Source organism: Dermacentor andersoni, chromosome 6 (genome assembly GCF_023375885.2).
Source record: "Dermacentor andersoni chromosome 6, qqDerAnde1_hic_scaffold, whole genome shotgun sequence".
In the NCBI taxonomy this organism is placed as follows: domain Eukaryota; kingdom Metazoa; phylum Arthropoda; class Arachnida; order Ixodida; family Ixodidae; genus Dermacentor; species Dermacentor andersoni.
In genome coordinates this window covers 126,618,441-126,628,609 of record NC_092819.1, presented here as the reverse complement: position 1 = coordinate 126,628,609, position 10,169 = coordinate 126,618,441, and the positions used below count along the sequence as shown (strand labels likewise).

The window sequence follows — 10,169 nt, the reverse complement described above, 5'->3', positions numbered from 1 at the left end:
AATTTGAAACATCGTTAAAACTGCGGAGACGGCGGATCAGAAACGTACGCAACCTAACAGATGTATTTGAGTCTTTGCTGCAGCTGCCATCTGAAAATCATGTTGCTCAGTCATCCAAAGCACAAATTTTGCGTTCTTCGACTAGGCAAGAGCTACGAGCACTAGAGGTTAGTTTGGACGCTACTTCCTGTCGAAGTTATTTTGTTCGGGTTTCCCAGTGTGCCAAAAATTGGTAAAGATTATCAATAGTTCAAGTGCACTCGCCATTTTATACAGTGCATGGCTCACGGGAAAATTACATGGCGACATTTTAAAGTGTCTAAAAACTGTCGTTCTAGCTGGTGAGTTTTTTTATGGCCCACTGGGAAGGGGCTAAGAGAAAGCATCGAGGTCATTTTGCAATATATAGCGATGGCTAAGAATAGCAAGACGAGTGCTTCAGTGAACGTCCTATATGAAAAAAAATAATCTGTGAAGAAATATTCTAATGTTTATGCAGAATAATTACCAGAAATACATGTTAATAAATATAACTAAAATGACAATCTTATATAAAATAAAGAAAGGGAGGTCATAACATGAAAATAGCACATGCCTGTCCACAACGCCCAACATCCAAATGTTGGCGTCTGTGATTCCCACTTTACAGTTTTCAAGACGCCGCTTTTTTGGTGCAACATATTCATCGGACTGTCGGGGACCCTTTACACAGTCCTGGTGAGTCGCCTTTTCTTTGGTACATGGTGATGGTGGTGTGGCAGCAGGCGGAGTTAGCTGGAAATTGTTCCGCCTGAGTCTCGTGTGAGTGTCACCATGTGGGTCACCAGTTGTCGAAGAGCCCCGTGTCTCGCATGAACGCAATTAGCAGTCGTTGCCGTCTCTTCCTGAAAGCCGCGGTCTTCCAGGGTAAACGACGTCTTCAAAGGTCCTGTGCGAATGAACATTGTATTTTTTTTGTAGGCTGTCAACCATCGCTTTTCTTTCTGTGTCGAACTGCGGGCGTAGCTAAATGAAATGTTCGATGTCGGCGATATCACAACGGAAGGCACAGAGCCGGGAAGCCCATCGTCCAGTCTTGAATAACTAAGCCGGGGTGTTCACAGAGCCGGTTCGGATGCGGCACAACAGCGTTGCATCTTCGTGAGTAGGTCCATGGGTCAAACAGACTTGGTGCGGAGTCTGGTGGATCACCCTAAAGTGAACGCGGATTCCATCCTTAGGGTTCTGAGAAATCTTCGGCGCTTTTACTTTTGGGGCTCATGTCGGCGCTAGGCGTGCAAGAGCGTCAGCTTTTTCATTTCCTTCAATTCCTACGTGGGATGGGATTCACTTAAATTTCGCGTTCAATTCCTTGCTCATTAGAACTTTGATCAGTGCCAGAAATTGCTTTGTAAACTTCTCTCGAAGTATGCCACAGTGTAATTGTTGTTGTGCTGGCTTTCGGTCCATCAGCACCATATCGTCACGTGCGGTATAGGCGCGTAGTTTTCGCAAGGCCGGGGTAATGATGCAGCCACAACACTTTCAAGTACATGTCGCCATCGTAGCTTGCTGTCGATGGCGATGCCCTGGAATCGAACGCTATAGTTGCACGACGAATTGTATGGCCTCTAATATTCAGCGTCAGACGTGTTGATTTCCGCTTCACTCCCGAGCAAAGCATGAAGGAAGATTTTCCTCTGATAACGATAGGCAAAGCGTCGATAAGTGGCGATCAATGACGGAGAATGCGCCCGGGGCTGTCCGGCCCGAACGTTTGTGTTGGCACCCCAAAATGCAAATGCAGATTTCATCTGGGTGGATGGACAATTTAAGTTCCATCAACCTAGTTACCAACCTACCTACCTACATACTGCAAAGTGCAATCGCTTATTTATTTCAGGGTGTTTATTTCGTATACTGGTACAAATAAAAATCAAATTAGTGCAATCTTGAGAGCGCGTTACATGAAAGATGCCACAAAAAAGAAACGGATAACAATTATATAGCGAGGGATTCTGTTTTCTAGTTATGAAGTCCTACAGGTTGCCCAACGGCAACTGTTTTTGCCAAGTTATGGTGGTTAAACAATGAAATGTGGCGAGACTCACTTTGGATGTCTCAAGCGGTCTCCGCGAGGGATAACCTCTCTGTTTCTATTCCCCCAGGGAGGACTTCGAGGAGTGGTGTGGACTGACTGCATGCAATTCGTGATTGCTCTGCTTGCCCCAATGGCGGTTGTAGCGAAGATCTTTATCGATGCTTCTGCACCTAATTCTACAATTCAACCGCTCACCGGGACAGACGTCGCAATGTATATGGCCAAGTAAGGAAAGCATCCACCAAAAAGTATTTTGTTCTTAAGCTCTATGAAACATATTGTGACTTAGAATGTAGCTCCTTTTACTAGCGCCTAATATTGTACACGTTTATTCGAAACCGTCTCTAATTATCGACATGCGCACAGGCAGGATGTTGCGGCTACATCCGCCCAAGAGTTTAAACAAAATCTTAGCGAATAGCGGTAAAATCAGGCAATTTATTATTCTTGTCGGTGACCTTGGCTAGTCCACAGGAACTTGTTGATGCTGTGAGAGAGAAATGCATTGATAATCGCCTACCACTGACGTAACTGGGATAAAGGGCGACTTCCTTACCGACAGTTGTATGAGGCCATGACAAGCACTAACTCGACGAAGCGTTTCGAAAGCATTACGCTTTGTGTGGACTTAATTTTATTTCCTTGTGGGAATTCGATTGTAGCTGAAATAATCATGCAACATTGTGTCATATCACGCACCAAAGGCAACGCTCACTAACTTGAGTGTAAAACATTATGGCCTGTCTCAAAGTCCCGCCGGAGTTGTTCTCCGAGCTCGGTGCCAGGTTTCGCCGCTGCACTCTAAAGACTAGGGAGAGTATCGCAAGAGTAAACGGTCCGATTTGCACGTCAAATCATTGGTTTCTTCTCGCAAAAGTGGAGCGAAATGCATTGATCACTCCGCCAGCAAGAAGAGAGGGAAATGTTTTCACTCTGCCACTCTGAGAGAGAGTAGAATGCCCGTTCAACTCTTTTGGCAGTAGAGAACAAAAGGATCCGTAAGCTCCCTCCTCCAGCCAGCCTCCTACAGTTGAAGCTCCTGCTTCAACTGTAGAAGGCTGGCCCCGAACATGGCGATGTATCACTCACGCACGCTGAGGAAACAGTACACCGTTTTGCTGCTGAGAGAACAGGCAGCCACAGTGCAAAGGAAAGCGGAGCCAGCGCCCTACTTTCTCACTCGGAGTTGCTTCACCGCACGCGCGCACAACTTCGCGGAACAGCACAGCACCGGAGAAAGGTGATTCATCCAGCGAGCAGGGACGAAGGCCATACAAGGGAGACCGTGTGTCAGCCAGCTCGCGTCGCCGCGATAACAGGACAGTCGTTCGTCATTCATTTGTTATAACACATCATCCACGGTAAGTGAATTCTAACTTACGTGCATATTCTGCGTATATGACATGCTATCACCAGGAAGTCTTCGCAACGTTTAGCCGACGCGATTGACAACGGACTAGGCAAGCACGCTCCGTCTGCCCATCTTAATCGAATAAGGCATTCGTCGCGATAACCGCGTGTGATTTTATTGGGTGCCGCCATCCGTAAGAGCATGGAGAAATACATTCCAATAGAGCCCAGTGGCCGAATTGACGGTAGCGCACCGAGCGGGTGGCATTAACTCATTTCGCTTCCGGGCGCGCACGTTTTGAACGCTATCTAGCACACGCTACGCAGGCTGCGCTACTTGGCGCTTTCTTTTTTTTTTTTTTTTTGCTTCTGGTGTTTAATTGCGCGTGATTTAGGGTGGAAACGTTTATTTATTTAAAATGATTGCGAACAATCTTTACAAGTTTTCATTGAATCTCTACCACGTGCAATTTCATATAGTAAACGCAACACAGCTTGTGAATTGAGGAAATGTTTATTTCGCTCTGTATAAATTCTCGTTCCGGCCTTCTTGTGCGTTCTTCTCACGTTATGGCACCACGTAGTAGTTCCCGTACGAAGCTCCAACGGACGGCATCAGCTGAGAATCGTAAATTACAACCACGTATCATTTTATAATTAGACCTTATATAGATATTACGTGTAGAGGGTAAACGTACAAAAGTGGTGAATGGGTTTTATTACAAACAAAATCAATTCGCTGTTACATACATAACCTCGATAATACCTGACACATGCCAAGCCGTAATATAAACATGAAGAAAACATCTGATTTCCAAGCATTCCCCCATTCACGGGTATTATTTCCTGCACTTTAAGAGCACAAATTCACGGGCGACTGCGCGTTTCCAAAACAATTCGGCCTCAGCGGACGCGATAGTACGCTACGTACATAGAGGTGGCCACAACACAGGCTCTCAGCCAGGCCATGCTAGACACTCGCAGAATACCTTCTACTTGCACTTAAGACAATTGCCTGGGTGCAAAGCCAGTTTCCAGTCGTTCAAAAGACAGATTTTTGAGTTCACGTTTTTTTTAGCTCCTCGGCGCTACCTTTTGCACGTTCTGCATGCGCAAGCAACAGTCTCATGCTATTACTCTCTGCAATCGCTCGTCGCGTTTTTGACAAGCGTGAGTACCGAAAGAAATATATGTTTGTGGCGTGGCCATAAAAAAGCTCCACAACCTTGTCCAACTAAGATTCAGTGAACGCCAATTTGTCACCGCGGCCGGGTAACTTTTTTTTGCTAAGTGCGCCACAATGCCAGGCGCGGAGAACGTGCCTGAAATGTATCCCCAAAAGTAACGAAATTAATTACAATAATGATAGGGGTAAGAGAGTGCGTCACGAACTTGTCACAATAACATTCAGCACACGTGAAACTGCGTCAGAACGCCGGGCGCGGCCACTGTGCTTGAAAAGTACCCCAAAAAGTAACACAATTAGTTGCAATAATGTTGTGGGCCAGAGAATGCGCCAAAAGTTTTCTGGGTAAGATTCAGTACACGCGAAAGTGCGTCACACGGCCGAGGTGCTTTACGCTAACTACGTCAAAAAGCCGGGTGCGGCGAGCGTAGCCAGAAACTGCCGAAATAAGTTCTAATAATTTTCGGGTTTATAGAAAACGTCGCAAACATCTCCCAGTACGAGTCAATAACTCAAATTCACTACGTCTGGACGGCCTAGCTGTGTTTCGATAACTGCGTCACAAGTCTCGGTTCCGTGCCGTAAAAGGCAAAATTGCTTGAAGTTCATAGCAGACTCAAACAAAATTTCTCACCTTGCCGTAGTTCGATAGTGCAGTGGTGCCATGTCAAAGTGCAGAAGGAACACAAGAATACGAGGGGAGCCCAACAAACAAGCTACGTCCGAAAGAGGCAGGTCGCCAAACAGGCGACCTTCACATACGCAACCGGCCTCGCTGGCTTCGGTGGCTTGTCTGGCGCATGACGCATGCCTATGTCGTACCTGGCGTGCCGTTAGCTTGTTGCTAGGTAACGCAAGAAAAAAGAAGTCGCAAAGTATCATTTGATTTGTACGCAAACAAATTTTACTTCTAGTGCGAAAGGATAAAAAAATAAAACGTTGTGTTTATATTATATGTTTATGTATTTTATATTCTTTTTTGCGATGCTTGTGTCAACTAACGGGTGGGATTAACACTAGGCGTCACGTGTTTCCTGTTGCCAGTTTTCACCGAGTGTCCCCACATTTTGAATTTCTTTCTCTATGCTAAGAGCTTTCAGAATCGCAAACGCTTTCTGAACCATGGTATGTTCGATAAGACCTGAGGTGAGGAAAGGCATGAAAAGGTTTGTTTACCAGCCCCTGATTCGGAGCTATGCGGAGCGTGCTCAGTGTGCGTTTTCTGTGTTTGAATTTATTCAGTTTGCAGTCTACTGTGGACGGAACGCTGTTAGAAAAAGTAGTCACATAACAGAAGGCGTCATTTCGCTGGCGGCATGCTGTCGTTATAATAAGCCGCGCGCTTGATGGTCTCTTCCGTGCATGGGTAATCTACGACCACTCAAGTTACGTGCAGTGCCAGTGCTACTTAGAAACTTTGCCTCAGGCATTCAGCTGTATACTGCGTGATATCAGTTCGTTGCGTTATCTTGAACTTACTGAAAACGCATGAGAAGCCAACAAACAGTGATACCGAGGACAACATAGGGGAAATTACTTGTGCTTAATATATTAAATAACCAAACGATAAATTCATGGAAATGACACGGATGAAAAAACAACTTGCCGCAGGTGAGGAACGATTCCACGACCTTCGCATTTCGCGTGCGATGCTCTACCAATTGAGCTACTGCGACGCCGTTTCCCTGTACACTTTCTTGTGTATTTATGTTGTCCTAGTAGAACCCTGGGAGTATTAGCTAGCACCACCTCACACAGACCTTGGCTGCGGACGGGGAACATCCTTTCTGCCGAGGCGTCATTAGTCACGATGTCGTGACGCCTGTGGCAGAAAGGATGTTCCACGTCCGCCGCCAAGGTCTGTTAGTGGTGGCGCTGGCTAACACTCCCAGGGTTCTACTAGGATAGCATAAATACCCAAGAAAGTGTACAGGGAAAAGGCGCCGCGGCAGCTCAATTGGTAGAGCACGCGAAATGCGACGGTTGTGAGATCGTTCCCCACCTCCGGCAAGTTGTTTCTCCATCCACTTTAACTTCCGTTAATTTGCCGTTACTTTATTTCATTTATTATGCACAAGTAATTTCCCCTATGTTGTCCTCGGTGTCTGTGTTTGTTGGCTTCTTATGATATGACTAATAAAAATCGGGCCCCTCGGTTAACCCCCTTCTCGTTGAAAACGCATGAGGAATTGATATTTAAGACTGAATAGGACTGAACTGTTTGCTCATGTATTGAAATGGTGTGATTATATGTCTGATTCTATGTCTCCTGTTGCGGTTTAGAGCACTTTGCCAATGTGTGAGGGTGCTGATGTGTACGAACTCGATGAATTGTCAAGCGGCTAGTTAGGCATCGGTATCTAATATAACGGCTACCGTGTGAAATCACAGTTGCAGGGGTTTTTTGCATACACTTACTCTTTTGGACATGCCTGTGCGTTTGCTAATATGAGTTTGTGCTTCCTAGTTATGCCATATGAACAGAGTAATGACCCTTTTTCTGGGGGCTACAACCTCAATCTGTGCATTTTGCTATTGCATGGCAGATCAATATGTGCTTCTTGCTTTAATATGATTCGTGGAGAAATAAAGTATCTAAATAAAACGTTCTATTAATTCTCTATTACCAGTCGTCTGTCTCAGACAAAACAAAGAGTCGGTCTAATAAACCAATAACTGTGGTCTAGCTGCTACTTTTACATGCCTTCTAGAATCGAAAATGCTAGAGTTCAAACTGCAGCAACAGTCGACTCTGTCAAAAATGAACTTTCTTGCGCACCTCATAAATTAAAATAAGCTCACGCCTTTCGGTAAACTAAGATGTAGGCCGCAACGAACTGTTTCTTCTTAGTCTTGAAATGTGGGAAAGCTTGCCATAACAAGCCTTATTGCCCATTCTTATAGGCGCACCCTAGTAATATTCATTGAACTGGAGGACCATATTTTCGTCCCTACTCATCATCTTGTTTGCAGATATCCTTAAATTACGGTTTGAGCAGTGCCACAACGAGGGATTCTGCGGGGGGCACACTGGGCACGTTCGTAGGATGTCTCACAAGTACTGTTTGTGACACAACGGAATAATGACAGACTTATGACTTCTGACTGTCACCAATATTCCATTTATTACTAGAAGTATTGTAACGTTGGTGCTAAATGGTAATGAACTGTCGGTTATTCTTTCTTTAAGTCTAAAAATAGAAGTTAGTTTAGCAGTTGACTACTGCAGTCAATTAGATGTTTCGCATGCATTTCAGTAGGAAGACTAAAAGCTAAGATTTTCTTTTGCTGCAATGACCTTATTTTTTAACTGTCTTCATGTGGTTTTACACTATGTCCTCGTGTTGCCTTCTGCACACGATATTTTTCAGGCACCCGCTTTATATAACGCAAGAAGGCAGCTGCAAGGACACAAAGATATCAAAGAGCCGATCCAGCACGACTCCACATGGTGCAGATGACTGCGCTCCCAAGCATCAAGATACCTTGCTATGCAATTTGGACGAGAAAACCAGTATTGGGGTATATTGGGTGTACCACTTGACTAAATGTCACCAAAAATTGGAAGACACAGTATGCCACACCAAGATGAAAATTCTCACGCGCTCTCAGATTCTCAACAGTTCATGCTTGGTTGCCTGCTGACATAATTGCACAGCACGTAACTGCAAGGCTGCAAATATAACCCACTGTCATTCGGTATATTAAATGCTGACATGAATTATACAAATACTCAATGTTCATTGAGTATCTGGCGGCCACAGATGCCTTCCCTTTGACAGATTGATTGACAGATGTCTTCCCTTTCATCTATTTTTGCACCTAATTTTAGAGGTATGGCTTCCTCTTTGGTTTCAGAAAGAGGGATCATTGGGGCCAGAGTAAGCCAGGTTTAAGAAGTCATTGCCTTTTAGGTACCTGCTCAAGGAACCAGTTCATTAGAACCTCTCGCGGCTGCCGACGTGAGAACAAGGAGCAAGGCCTTTAACAAATGTGTACTTATAAATGCGCACTCTATGTCTTAATTAGAAGCCACTGAGTCACTTGCAATTGAAAAATTAATTTCGGACGTGTAAACTTGTCGTTTCTCCTTTTGTGAAATAGTCTTATATGTGCTTCTTGCAGGTATTTGAGATTTTGATTAGGATGACTTAATCTACTTGCCAACAAAGTATGCTAGTGGAGGCAGGGCTGTGTTGAATTCAAAGAAGTGAGAGCATGTCCCTGGAACATTTGTTCATGAATTGACAGATGTGAACCCACAGTTTTAACCAAGCCCCTTAGTTTGATGCCTTCTGCAGATATAATTTTTATGAGGCAAAATAAAATTTATGCATTTTGGCACATACCAAATTTCTGTACTTGTGATAGAGTCCACAGTGATGCACTGTATTAGTCCTGCCAGACACATGTATACTTGTTTCGAGGCGAAGACACAATTCTGTGAAGTGCGATAATCTTTCTTTCTTTAGTGTACCTTAACCACTTCAGTAGGAAATAAAGCTTTAAAACTTTATTAAATTATAGGGTTTTACCTGCCAAAACCACTTTCTCATTATGAAGCACGCCGTAGTGGAGGACTCCGGACATTTCGACCAACTGGGGTTCTTTAACGTGCACCTAAATCTAAGTACACGGGTGTTCTCGCATTTGTCCCGCATTAAAAAAAGAGTTTTGGTTTCAGGTGGTAGCTTCATTGCGCAAGTATATACATAGCCACATGCAAGATGCTGTGGCATGAAAGGGATATATGAAGCAGGATGGAGCCTTTCCCAATTTATGGTTTGCCACTTGTTTGTCTTTTTCGTGCACTGCCCTGTCTGCTCTTATGCTTATGTCGCCTTTGATGGATTATATTCATTACACCTGATTTTTAGTTCATGTCTGAAGCCACGCTATACTTCAGCTAGATTGCAGCTTCAACTAGTAACAATAATTGCTCATACAATTATCAAAGCTGCTCCTGAGAAACTGTTCTCGCCGTAATGTGGAATGAAAAGATACCATATAAATTCGATGCCTAAGATTTTAATGCCCATGCTCCCTGCAGTTTTATATTCATTTTGAACACACTAGATCATATCGAAAATTTTATTCATTTATTTGTAAGAAAGTGCAACGGATCAATCCGTTGCACTTTAAGTGCTTTGCATCCATTTTTCCTATAGATAATGGTCATACACATCATGTAGCCAACACAGCTGCTAGACCACCTATTGCAAATATTGAAATCAATGAATAAGGATTTTTAAATATCTTGCTGTATATTGATGTTAAGAAGAGCCCTGGTCCTGACGGCATTCCAAACGAGATTTAACGTAGATTTGCAGAATGGAACTCTAAATACCTAACATTTTTCAGTCCTCTGTTGATAGTGGTTGCTTCCCGGTAGCATGGAAACACGCAAAGATGATACCTACACACAAAAGTGGCAGTACTGTGGAAGTGACAAATCATAGACCAATTTCTATTACAAGCGCGTGTTCTAAGCTCCTCGAGCACATTATTTACAAACAATTAGTTTCTTACTTGAACAAATACAACTTGTTTTTT

The 10,169-nt window shown here is 43.9% G+C and overlaps 1 long non-coding RNA gene across 1 annotated transcript; it reads left to right on the top strand.

The window, feature by feature from the left end:
* Positions 1-645: 645 nt before the first annotated feature.
* On the top strand, positions 646-8,336 carry LOC140218799 (uncharacterized). Its single transcript, XR_011894985.1, has 3 exons — positions 646-717; positions 2,148-2,305; positions 7,988-8,336. It is a non-coding gene; the product is annotated as an uncharacterized lncRNA (long non-coding RNA).
* The last annotated feature ends 1,833 nt before the right edge of the window (positions 8,337-10,169 follow it).